At 43.7% G+C, this 13,134-nt stretch overlaps 1 protein-coding gene across 2 annotated transcripts in view; it reads right to left on the bottom strand.

Annotated features, from left to right (window-relative positions):
- LOC137373728 (exocyst complex component 3-like) overlaps positions 1-12,927 on the bottom strand; it is a 63,272-nt gene extending 50,345 nt beyond the window's left edge. For both annotated transcript variants that reach the window (XM_068038970.1, XM_068038969.1), the window contains exon 1: positions 12,713-12,927. The gene's annotated coding sequence lies outside the window, so the exon portion shown is untranslated. The remainder of the gene's footprint in view (positions 1-12,712) is intronic.
- Positions 12,928-13,134: the final 207 nt, after the last annotated feature.

Raw genomic sequence — 13,134 nt, 5'->3', positions numbered from 1 at the left:
CGAGTTTCAGGATTCCTAGCCTCTGACCATGGTATTTATATGGCTACTCCAGTTCAGTTTCTGGTCAATGGTAAGCCCCTGGATATTGATAGTGGGAGATCCAGCGATCATAATGCCATTGAATGTCAGGGGGAGATGGTTAGATTCTCTCTTGTTGGAGATAGTCGTTGCTTGGCACTTGTGTGGTGCAAATGTTACTTGCCACTTATCAGCCCAAGCCTGGATATTGTCCAGGACTTGCTGCATTTCTACAAGGACTGCTTCAGTCTCTGGTGCTGAACATTGTGCAATCATCATTGCGAATATCCCCACTTCTGACTTTATGATGGAAGGAAGGTCATTGATGAAGCAGCTGAAGATGGTTGGGCCTAGGACACTACCCTGAGGAACTCCTGCAGTGATGTCCTGGGACTGAAATGATTGACCTCCAACAACCACAACCATCTTCCTTTGTGCTAGTTATGACTCTAACCAGTGGAGAGTTTCCCCCCGATTTGCATTGACTCCAGTTTTGCTAGGGCTCCTTGATGCCATACTCAGTTAAATGCTGCCTTGATGTCAAGGGCAGCCACTCTCACCTCACCTCTGCAATTTGGCTCTTTTGTCTACGTTTGGACAAAGGCTGTAATGAGGTCAGGAGCTGAGTGGCCCTGGCGGATCCCAAACTGAGCATGAGTGAGCAGGTTATTGCTGAGTAAGTGCCGCTTGATAGCACTGTTGATGACACCTTCCATCACTTTACTGATGATCAAGTGTAGACTGATAGGGCAGTAATTTGCCGGGTTGGATTTGTTCTTCTTTTTGTGTACAGGACATACTTGGGCAATTTTTTACATTGCCAGGTAGATACCAGTGTTGTAGCTGTACTGGAACAGGTTGGCTAGGGGCGTGGCTAGTTCTGGAGCACAGGTCTTCAGTACTACTGCCAGAAAGTTGTCAGGGATCAAAGCCTTTGCAGTATCCCGTGCCTTCAGCCATTTCTTGATATCACATGGAGTGAATTGGTTTGGCTGAAGACTGGCATCAGTGATGCTGGGGACCTCAGTGGAGGCTCTGTTTCCTTCTATTGTATGCCACCTTATCCTGCGAGAGAAGGGGCAGAATGTCAGTAGTTGTGTTTCACTGTGTTTAGGTGATGTGCCTCCCATAGCTAAAGGTATATGCAGGCTAGTGGTGTGGTGGGCAGAAGGTATCATATGAAGATGCACTCACTGACCTTGAACAGCTGCAGGAGGTCATTAGACTTCTTGTGGCACCGCTGTCAGGTCCTCAGGTCCAGACACCCAGAACTGACCTTGCCAGCCATCTGCTCCCATTCTCGAGGGTGGTAATTGATGATCTCCTGCACCACCACACTCACCCCCATGGACTCATGGTATCTCTGCTCCTGACCACCTACACCATTAATGTCTCCAGCACTGCATCTGTCACTATAGAACTCAAGTATTCACTTTGCAATAAATTACATTGCAGCAATGTTGTTGAATGCAGCTTTCCTTTAAGCTACAGCCTGCCTTTAAGAGCAGCCGACTGGCTGCACCACGTGGTCTGCAACCAATGCTGCCAGGCCCTCCTGCTATGCAAAGAGGCTGCAGGTAGCATTTAGGAGCAGAGAGCAGTGCGGGAGCCACTTGGGCCAATGCCACAATCATTCAGATGAGGTCAGAGAGTCACTTACGGCACAGAAGGAGGCCATTTGGCCCATCTGGTCTATGCCAGTTCTCTGCAGAACAATACTCTAGTTGGGGCCGGACTAGAGCTTTATAAAGGTTCAGCATAACCTCCCTGCCTTTGTACTCAATGCCTTGATTTATGAAGCCCAAGATCCCACATGCTTTGCTAACCACTCCCTCAATATGCCTTGTCACCTTTGAAGATCGATGAACATACACCCCAGGTCCCTCTGTTCCTCTTTAGAACTGCATCAAGTCTATAACGCCTCACCCCATCCTTTCTGCCAAAATGCATCACCCGACACTTGTCTGTATCGAATTCCATCTGCCACTTGCCTATCTACATCACATTACAAGCAGTTGGTAGTATCCTCACTGTTAGCCACTCCAAATTTGACATCATCAACAAATTTTGAAATTCTAATCTGTATTCCAAGATATACGTCATTTATATAATCACAAAAAAAAAAGCAGTGGTCCCAACACAGACCCGTGGAGAACACCACTGTCTAAAATCCTCCAGTCTGAAAAGCTATCATTTATTATGACTCGCTATTTTCTGTCCTTAAGCCAATTTTTAAAAAAAATTGAATTGAACACTGAACCTCCCAGTCCACGAGCCTCAATTTTGTTAACCAGCCTTTTATGTGGTACTTCATCAAATGCAGTTTTAAAATCTATATAGACAACATCTACCGCATTCCCACTATCAATCTTCTGTTACTTCATCAAAACTTTCAATTAGATTTGTTAAGCTTGATCTGCCTTTTACGAAACCATGCTTAATTAACTCAAACCTCTCCAAGTGCCTGTTGATTTTTTCCCTGACTATTGTTTCTGAAACCTTCCCCACAATTGATGTTAAACTAACAGACCTGTAATTGCTGTCCTGACTGTCCTGACACTGTTTCTTGAGTAAGAGTGTCACATTTGCCACTCACCAATCCTCTGGCAACTCCCCCGTATCCAGGGAAGATTGGAAGATTATGACAAGCCTTTTCACTATCTCCACCTCCACTTCCTCTAGCAACCTCAGATGCAAGCCATCTGGACCAGGTGACTTATCTACCCTAAGTACAGCCAGCCTTTCCAGTGCCTCCTCCCTCTTAATTCTTACCCTACCCATGTGGGTACACCAAGTTTGCGTATTGTTCATTTCAATCTGAACGGACATGGGCAGGTCACGAATTGCAACCTTTATGACCTAAAAAACAGGGCTAACCAATCATTAAACCAATGACAAGCTTCTACAGAAGCAGGGTCTGTTTTACAGTAGCTGATATACAAAGATGATCTGAAAAAACCCACAATAGTGCCAAATTTAGTTGTAGAATCAGTATACAGCTTTGTAATAATCCTTTGGCCAAAAGCAATCACTCTCTAAATAGGTTCAAGCTGTGTTTATTCTCAGTGTTACGACCAGGTGAGAAAGGTTTCTAGGGGTCTTTTACTGTCTTCACCTGGTCTTATTGTAACAGGGTTTGATTTTTAAACACACTGTGTTTTGAGCTCCCCCTTGGTGAATCCTTGCTCATCGCTTTCCAATTATAAGGCAAAGAAATAAGCACACCAGGTTTTCTTAGGTTTAAAGAAGAAAAGTGAAATTTATTAAAACGCAAATTTAAACTCTAATTCGGTTAACGCCTACGGATACACGCCATGCCCCATGCTGGCATGCATATGCGATACTCACATGCAAATAGAGGCAGAAAAAGAGAAAAATACAGTAAAAAAGTTTCAGGCAATCTCTGAAGAGGGGTTTTTACTGTGCTTCGAGCTCACTGTAGTCCTTGATTGTAGGTAGTCTTGCTTTTCGTTGGGGTCCAGTATTCTTCTTAAACCTTGTTCACTGTAGGAGACTGGTCTCTCTTGGGGTTCATGTGTCTTCAATGGGACTTCAGTTCAGTGAGAAAGAGATGGAAGCAGACAGGAGAGAGGTGTTCTCAGTCCAGGAGAAAAGAGCTTTCTGAGTTTCCAACACTCTGTGGCAAGTTCAAATTCAAACAGCCAGTTAGTCATGTGACTAAACTGGTCTGACCAGGTCTTCTGTGTATTGGAGAAGTATTGCGACCTTTGTTCCAACATTGTCTGCTAGCATGCAAAAAAGATCTTTCCGGCGAGGGTCCTGGCAATTCCTTGTGATAGGCCTTCTTTTCTTCCCAGCAACATTTTTAAGTTTTTAATGTCCATGTGGCGAAATAATGTGTGCAGGTGGGGGCCTACATGACATTAGCTTAACCACAAAATATAATGAAGCTGGGCAAGTGGAGGAAGTAACAGTGGGTGACCACTTTGGAGATACTGACCATAATACAGTAAGTTTTAGCATAATCATGGAACAGGACAAAGATAAAACAGGAGTAAAAGTTCTAAATTGAGGGAAGGCAAATTTTAAGAAACTGAGACCTGGAGAAAGTGGACTGGATACAGCTACTTGAAGGAAAATCAATGGCAAACCAGTGGGAGGCATTCAAAAGTGAGATACTACAGGCACAGTGCAGGCATGTCCCCATAAAGACAAAGGGTGGTACTGCCAAATCTAGAGGCCCTGGTTATCTAGAAGCTTACAGGGTAAGTTAAAACAGAAAAAGAAAGCTTATGGCGATGACAAAAATCTTAATACTTCAGAAAGCCTAGAGGAGTACAGAAAGTGCAGAGGTGAAGTAAAAAAGGAAATTAGAAAAGCAAAGAGAGGACATGAAAAATTATTGGCAGGTAAAATCAAGGAAAACCCAAAGATATTTTATTAGTATATTAAGAGCAAGAGGATAACTAAGGAGAGGGTAGGGCCTATCAGAGATGTACAAGGGAACTTATGTGTAGATGCAGAAGATGTGGGCAGGGTTCTAAATGAGTTTTCTGTCTCTGTCTTCACAAAGGAGAGGGTTAATGCAGGCATTGTAGTTAAAGAGCAGGAGTGTGAAATACTAGATACGATAAGCATAATGAGAGAGGAAGTACTAGAGGGTCTGACATCCTTGAAAGTGGATAAATCGGCAAGGCCAGATGGATTGCATCCTGGGTTGTTAAAAGAAGCCAGGGAGAAAATAGCGGATGCGCTAAGGATCATCTTCGAATCCTCACTAGATAGAGGCGAGGTACCAGACGATTGGAGGTCTGCGAACATTGTACCATTGATTAAAAAGGGTGCGAGGGATAGGCCAAATAAGTACAGGCCGGTCAGTCTGACCTCGATGGTGGATAAATTGTTCGAATCTATTCTGAGGGACAGGATAACCTGCCACTTAGAAAGGCACGGATTAACCAGGGATAGCCAGCATGAATTTGTTAAGGGAAGGTCATGTCTTACTAACTTAATTGAGTTTTTTGAGGAAGTAACAAGATTGATGAGGGTAGTGCAGTGGATGTGGTCTACATGGACTTTAGTAAGGCATTTGACAAGGTCCCACATGGCAGACTGGTCAGTAAAATTAAAGCCCATGGGACACAGGGGAATGTGGCAGGTTGGATCCAGAATTGGCTCAGGGACAGAAAACAAAGAGTAGTAGTCGACGGATGTTTTTGTGAATGGAAAGCTGTTTCCAGTGGCGTTCCACGGGGCTCAGTGTTCGGCCCTTGCTGTTTGTGGTATATATTAATAATTTGGACTTAAATGTGGGAGGCATGATTGGGAAATTTGATGATGACACAAAAATTGGCCGTGTAGTTGATTGTGAAGAGGATAGCCTTAGACTCCAGACTTCTATATAACCAGGGGCCTCTAGTACTTCCTCTCTCATTATGCTTATCGTATCTAGTATTTCACACTCCTGCTCTTTAACTACAAGAGGGAATACACAATAAACGGGAGGATATTAAGAGGGGTAGAAGAAGTGAGAGACCTTGGAGTGCATGTCCACAGGTCCCTGAAGGTGGCAGGACAGGTAGATAGAGTGGTGAAGAAGGCATATGGAATGCTTTCCTTTATTGGCCGAGATATAGAATTTAAAAGCAGGGATGTAATGCTGGAATTGTATAAAACACTGGTTATGCCACAGTTGCAGTATTGCGTACAGTTCTGGTCACCACATTACAGAAGGGACATAATTGCTCCGGAGAGAGTACAAAGGAGATTTACAAGAATGTTGCCTGGGCTCAAAAGTTGCAGCTATGAGGAAAGATTGGCTAAACTGGGATTGTTTTCCTTAGAACAGAGGAGGCTGAGGGGTGACTTAATAAAGGTGTACAAAATTATGAGGAGCCTAGATAAAGTGGACAGGAAGGACTTGTTTCCCCTAGCGGAGAGGTCAATTACCGGGGGCACAGATTTTAGGTGATTGGTAGAAGGATTAGAGGGGACATGAGGTAAAACATTTTCACCCAGAGGGTGGTGGTTGTCAGGCAAGCCCCCCACCTACCAAGAATGAGGAAAATTAATTTTGCCACATGAACATTGATTTTAAACTGCTGATGGTGAAGAAAGAACTTGCTTTAAAAAACAATTAGAGACTTTGGCTGGAGAGAGACATTAGCATATCAACATACAAGTACTTCAAAAGGACAAAGGAGCTTGTCCCTTCTGCAATTTAATCCACAATGGACTTTTGATTACCAGACGTTGAAGCATTCCAGGTTAACTACTAAGATGGCCGAACACACAAATAGACTCAGTCGGGACAGTTTGGTCACAAGACTGACTGACTGGTGGAGTTATTTGAATTTGAGCTTCCAACAGAATTTTGAACTCAAAAGGCTGTTAGCTCCTAGACTGAGAACACCTCTCTCCTGTCTGCTCTCATCTTGCTCTCACCAGCTTCAGAAACCACTGAAGACATATGAACCCCAAGAGAGAAAAGACTCCTACAGTGGACAAGGTTTAAGAAGAATACTGGACCCCAATGAAAAGCAAGAGCTGTCTACAATCAAAGACTCTATGTCCAGCTGGAAACACAGAAACAGTAACAAGAAACTCCCTTTTAGAGACTGCCTCAAACTGTTATTTTATTTTTCTTCTGCTCTTTTCTGTCCCTATTTGCATGTGTGTATCACGTGTGCATGCTAGTGTGGGCGCATCGTATATCTGTAGGCGTTAACTTTATTAGAGTTTAAGTTTAAGGAGTAATAAATTTCACTTTTCTTCTTTAAACCTAAAGAAAACCTGGTGTGCTCATTTCTTTGTCTCATAATTGGAAAGCTGAGAACAAGGATTCACAAAGGGGGAGCTCAAAACACAGTGTGTTTAAAATTAAACCCTGTTACAATAAGACTAGTTGAAGACAGTAAAAGACCCCTAGACAGCTTTCTCACCAGATTGTAGCATGGGTATCTGGAATTCACTGCCAGGAATGGTGATAGAGGCAGAAAACCTCAGTTCTTTTAAAAGGTACCTGGACATGTACCTGAAGCACTGTAACCAGCAAGGCTATGGACCAGTTGCTGGAAGTTGGGATTAGATTGGGTGGCTAGTTTTTTTTCCGGCCGGCATGCACACGACGGGCTGAATGGCCTCCTCCTGTGCCGTAATTTTTCTATGGTTCTGAAACGGTGGGCCAGAAGATCGGAGAACTGTTCAAGTCTGGTACTGACTGAAAATGGCATTGAAGACGACAGCTTGTGAATTACACAGTTATCATTTCTGCATATTGATTTGTCCTAGATTCATGAAAAAAGTCACCAAATTGATGAACGATTTGGCAAGATTCCTCAGAGTAACCAACAATTCAAGTAAAAGTGTCAACTATATGTTTTTGACTCCTTTGTCTCAGTTATAGTCATAATATAGTCACTATTTAAGATACCAGTTCAAACAGCTGTACTTGTACTATACATTGGTAATCTCAGTATATCATTTGTCTCTCTGCTGGTAAAGCTATTAATGTTGTTATAGCAGGAAATACAGGAATGAGGAACTACAGCCATAAAATCTGGGAAATAAAAGCAGTATTGTCATGTTAAAATGATTATGCTATAATTTTATTGTGCTTTACACCTAAAGGGCCAAAAATACCTGCAATGGCAGGTTTGGTGGTCAACAACATTAATTGCACTTTTCTGCTCACCATTGATATTGGTCCATCAATTTGTGGAGCAAATATAGTGCAATCGAAATAATGATAGCACAGCAATTTCATTGGTGCATCTGGGACCTCATGAATATCATGCCCAATGGCTTAACTTCTTGATCAATGAAAGAAAAGGATAGAGAAAGAAACACAGTGAATGATGGAGAAGAAAATAGGGTGAATTACAGTCAAATGAAATATAGAGACAGAACGAGGAATAATGAAAAAGGAAAAAAACTGAGTGGATTTATACAGAGAAAAAAGATCAAGGCAAAAGTAAGATATAAACTTTAGAAAATAAACAAAAGGAAAAGGACATTGCAACACAGTTGCGTTTGGAAATTGCTGTCTTGGTCCTGGAGAAGTTAATGAGTGAATGGGAGGGTAGGTGTGCAAAACGTACATGAAGTATAAGTCTATTTCCCCGGATGGTGATGACAAACACGAGGGGACATAGCTTTAAGTTGAGTGGTGATAGATATAGGACAGATGTTAGAGGTAGTTTCTTTACTCAGAGAGTAGTAGGGGCGTGGAACGCCCTGCCTGCAACAGTAGTGGACTCGCCAACTTTAAGGGCATTTAAGTGGTCATTGGATAGACATATGGATGAAAATGGAATAGTGTAGGTCAGATGGTTTCACAGGTCGGCGCAACATCGATGGCCGAAGGGCCTGTACTGCGCTGTAATGTTCTATGTTCTAAAACCAGCGGTCTCGTCCATCATGGTCAGAAACAATGGAACACTCAGTGGGTATGCCATTGCACTGCTTTCATAGGAATTGCTAAATAAGAGGAGACAGAAGTCCATCTAGTAGTTTGCCTTCTACCCTCCTGTTCCATCATACAATGAAAATGGAGCTGTGCACTAGATGTAGCAATCAATCTCTATCAACTATCTTAGAACAGACCCAGAAATGACACAAGGAAAACCCTAAAGCAAAGAGCCAGAAAAATCCAAAGTCACCTTTACTCCCAATCATGGCAATGACCTCCTCTTTCCAGACAGCAGTTTAAACCTGGTGCCAGATTAAGGGGATCTCCAGTTATCTAGCAGTAATCATGTAAGCAAATGAGGTGAGCAGCCAATCACTAACATATTCTCACAGACAGCAAACCAGGAAGTTAAAAACACTGCATCCCTTCATTCAATTTAAATTTTCAGATAGTAAAATAAATGATGATTGGATTAAGATAGAAGCTAAAACTAAGATAAATAACCTTTTAAAAAATTAAAAAATGTGGAATTTGATGAGAAATTTGACAGTTCACAAATATAAAATTAGTTTTTCAGGGCAAGTGAGAGCATTTGGCAGTAATTATGATATTAGTCTGCCATTAAAAGCCCACTTACACCTCACACAACAGGGGTAACTTTCTCAAAGTTTTTAAAGTGAGACAAACAGTATAAAAGCAGAATTAATTCATCAATCGCTTAGTGATTGTATTCTGGAGGCTTCAAAAGTGCACCCTCTGGAGATGCATACATTCACTGACAGCAACTTCCGGATTTCTCATTATTGTGCGCATGTGTATATGCCGGAAATTGACTGTTTCAGTGGAGTAATAACTGTAAATACTGACGGTTTCATCCTCATTACCACCACAAAATCCAGGTCATTAATAAAAACAAAGGCAGTCAACAAGCAAAAGATCACAGTAACTTGCAATGCAGTAGTTAGTAACCCTTATTAAAAATAAACAGCAAATTTCAAACAATGACCATATTTCCTTTTTATGGACATAAGGAGTTTATTTGTAACACTTGTAAAATAAACCACGCACCAGTTCACTTGTCGAAAGTGCAAACTTTTTTTTCAATAAATGCCAATAGAAGTTTTTAAAAAAATGTTTTATTCATTCATGGGATGTGGGCATCGCTGGCCAGGCCAGCATTTATTGCCCATCCCTAATTGCCCTTGAGAAGGTGGTGGTGAGCTGCCTTCTTGAGCTGCTGCAGTCCATTTGGGGTAGGTACGCCCACAGTGCTGTTAGGAAGGGAGTTCCAGGATTTTGACCCAGCGACAGTGAAGGAACGGCGATATAGTTCCAAGTCAGGATGGTGTGTGACTTGGAGGGGAACTTGCAGGTGGTGGTGTTCCCATGTATGTGCTGCCTTTGTCCTTCTAGTTGGTAGAGGTCGCGGGTTTGGAAGGTGCTGTCTAAGGAGCCTTGGTGCATTGTTGCAGTGCATCTTGTAGATGGTACACACTGCTGCCACTGTGCGTCGGTGGTGGAGGGAGTGAATGTTTGTAGATGGGGTGCCAATCAAGCGGGCTGCTTTGTCCTGGATGGTGTCGAGCTTCTTGAGCGTTGTTGGAGCTGCATCTATCCAGGCAAGTGGAGAGTATTCCATCACACTCCTGACTTGTGCCTTGTAGATGGTGGACAGGCTTTGGGGAGTCAGGAGGTGAGTTACTCACCTCAGGATTCCTAGCCTCTGACCTGCTCTTGTAGCTACGGTATTTATATGGCTACTCCAGTTCAGTTTCTGGTCAATGGTAGCCCCTAGGATGTTGATAGTGGGGGAATTCAGCGATGGTAATGCTGTTGAATGTCAAGGGGAGATGGTTAGATTCTCTCTTGCTGGAGAAGGTCATTGCCTGGCACTTGTGTGGTGCGAATGTTACTTGCCACTTATCAGCCCAAGCCTGGATATTGTCCAGGTCTTGCTGCATTTCGACACAGACTGCTTCAGTATCTGTGGAGTCACAAATGGTGCTGAACATTGTGCAATCATCCACGAACATCCCCACTTCTGACCTTATGATTGAAGGAAGGTCATTGATGAAGCAGCTGAAGATGGTTGGGCCCAGGACACTACCCTGAGGAACTCCTGCAGTGATGTCCTGGAGCTCAGACGATTGACCTCTAACAACCACAACCATCTTCCTTTGCGCTAGGCATGACTCCAGCCAGCGGAGGGTTTCCCCCCTGATTCCGATTGACCTCAGTTTTGCTGGGGCTCCTTGATGCCATACTCGGTCAAATGCTGCCTTGATGTCAAGGGCAGTCACTCTCACCTCACCTCTTGAGTTCAGCTCTTTTGTCTATGTTTGAACCAAGGCTGTAATGAGGTCAGGAGCTGAGTGGCCCTGGCGGAACCCAAACTGAGCTTAACTGAGCAGGTTATTGCTAAGCAAGTGCTGCTTGATGGCGCTGTTGATGACATCTTCCATCACTTTACTGATGATTGAGAGTAGGCTGATGGCACGGTTGTTGGCCGGGTTGAACTTGTCCTGCTTTTTGTGTAGAGGACATACCTGGGCAATCTTCCACATTGCAGGGTAGATGCCAGTGTTGTAGCTGTACTGGAACAGGTTGGCTAGGGGTACGGCAGGTTCTGGAGCACATGTCTTCAATACTATTGCCGGAATATTGTCAGGGCCCATAGCTTTTGCAGTATCCAGTGCCTTCAGTCGTTTCTTGATATCACGTTGAGTGAATCGAATTGGCTGAAGTCTGGCATCTGTGATGCTGGGGACTTCAGGAGGAGGCCGAGATGGATCATCAACTCGGCACTTCTGGCTGAAGATTGTTGCAAATGCTTCAGCCTTATCTTTCGCACTGATGTGCTGGGCTCCCCCATCATTGAGGATGGGGATATTTGTGGAGCCACCTCCTCCAGTTAGTTGTTTAATTGTCCACCACCATTCACGGCTGGATGTGGCAGGACTGCTGAGCTTAGATCTGATCCGTTGGTTATGGGATTGCTTAGCTCTGTCTATCGCACGCTGCTTATGCAGTTTGGCATGCAAGTAGTCCTGGGTTGTAGCCTCACCAGGTTGACACCTCATTTTGAGGTATGCCTGGTGCTGCTCCTGGCATGCCCTCCTGCACTCTTCATTGAACCAGGGTTGGTTGGTAATGGTAGAGTGGGGGATCTGCTGGGCTATGAGGTTACAAAGAACAAACAAAGAACAAAGATAATTACAGCACAGGAACAGGCCCTTCGGCCCTCCAAGCCTGCGCCGATCCAGATCCTCTCTCTAAACATGTCGCCTATTTTCTAAGGTTCTGTATCTCTTTTCTTCCTGCCCATTCATGTATCTGTCTAGATACATCTTAAAAGACTCCATCGTGCCCGCATCTACCACCTCCGCTGGCAATGAATTCCAGGTGCCCACCACCCTCTGCGTAAAGAACTTTCCACGCATATCCCCCCTAAACTTTTCCCCTTTCACTTTGAACTCGTGTCCTCTAGTAATTGAAACCCCCACTCTGGGAAAAAGCCTCTTGCTATCCACCCTGTCTATACCTCTCATGATTTTGTACACCTCAATCAGGTCCCCCCTCAACCTCCGTCTTTCTAATGAAAATAATCCTAATCTGCTCAACCTCTCTTCATAGCTAGCGCCCTCCATACCAGGCAACATCCTGGTGAACCTCCTCTGCACCCTCTCCAAAGCATCCACATCCTTTTGATAATGTGGCGACCAGAACTGTACGCAGTATTCCAAATGTGGCCGAACCAAAGTCCTATACAACTGTAACATGACCTGCCAACTCTTGTACTCAATGCCCCGTCCGATGAAGGAAAGCATGCCGTATGCCTTCTTGACCACTCTATTTACCTGCGTTGCCACCTTCAGGGAACAGTGGATCTGAACACCCAAATCTCTCTGGACATCAATTTTCCCCAGGACTTTTCCATTTACTGTATAGTTCACTCTTGAATTGGATCTTCCAAAATGCATCACCTCGCATTTGCCCTGATTGAACTCCATCTGCCATTTCTCTGCCCAACTCTCCAATCTATCTATATTCTGCTGTATTCTCTGACAGTCCCCTTCACTATCTGCTACTCCACCAATCTTAGTGTCGTCTGCAAACTTGCTAATCAGTCCACCTATACTTTCCTCCAAATCATTACAGATTGTGATTGAGTACAATTAATGAAAATGAAACAGAAAATGATCAACGAGGAAGTAAAATTTGGTAAAGTGATTTTTTTAAACTTGCCGTTTAGAACACCATAAACTTACATAAACTGAGAACATCTGGTTTGAAGAATGACGTGTTAAATTGTACCCTACTTACTGTTGTTAGTCAGCGCCGGGGACGGTCCGGATCATTTCGGAAAACTGGTGGGTTCTGATTAGTTCGAACAGTTACAATTCCGGGTGGTTTAGATTTGTGAGGGAAAGTGGAGAGGCCGCTTTTACACTGGTGATCCTCTTTTCACCAAGTCCAACGCGCGACAGAAAACAATCCCTCAACATCCCTTTCACTTTCACCTTTGTACCGACCATAACGAGGCTATAAACAGGAAAAGATATGCAGCGCCCAACTGTTGACGTGACTCAGAATGGGGGCTGGCTTCTCATCTCACCGTCAAAATATAAACTCGCCCCTTAAATGGATATACTATTCGTTATATCGCCTCTGCAAGTGCAGCTCAGGTACATACACCTGTATGAACGAAATATGGAATGGGGTAGATTATCAAGGCATGTTTAAGT

Source organism: Heterodontus francisci, chromosome 9 (assembly GCF_036365525.1).
Source record: "Heterodontus francisci isolate sHetFra1 chromosome 9, sHetFra1.hap1, whole genome shotgun sequence".
Taxonomy (NCBI): domain Eukaryota; kingdom Metazoa; phylum Chordata; class Chondrichthyes; order Heterodontiformes; family Heterodontidae; genus Heterodontus; species Heterodontus francisci.
This window is presented reverse-complemented; position numbering and strand designations above follow the sequence as displayed.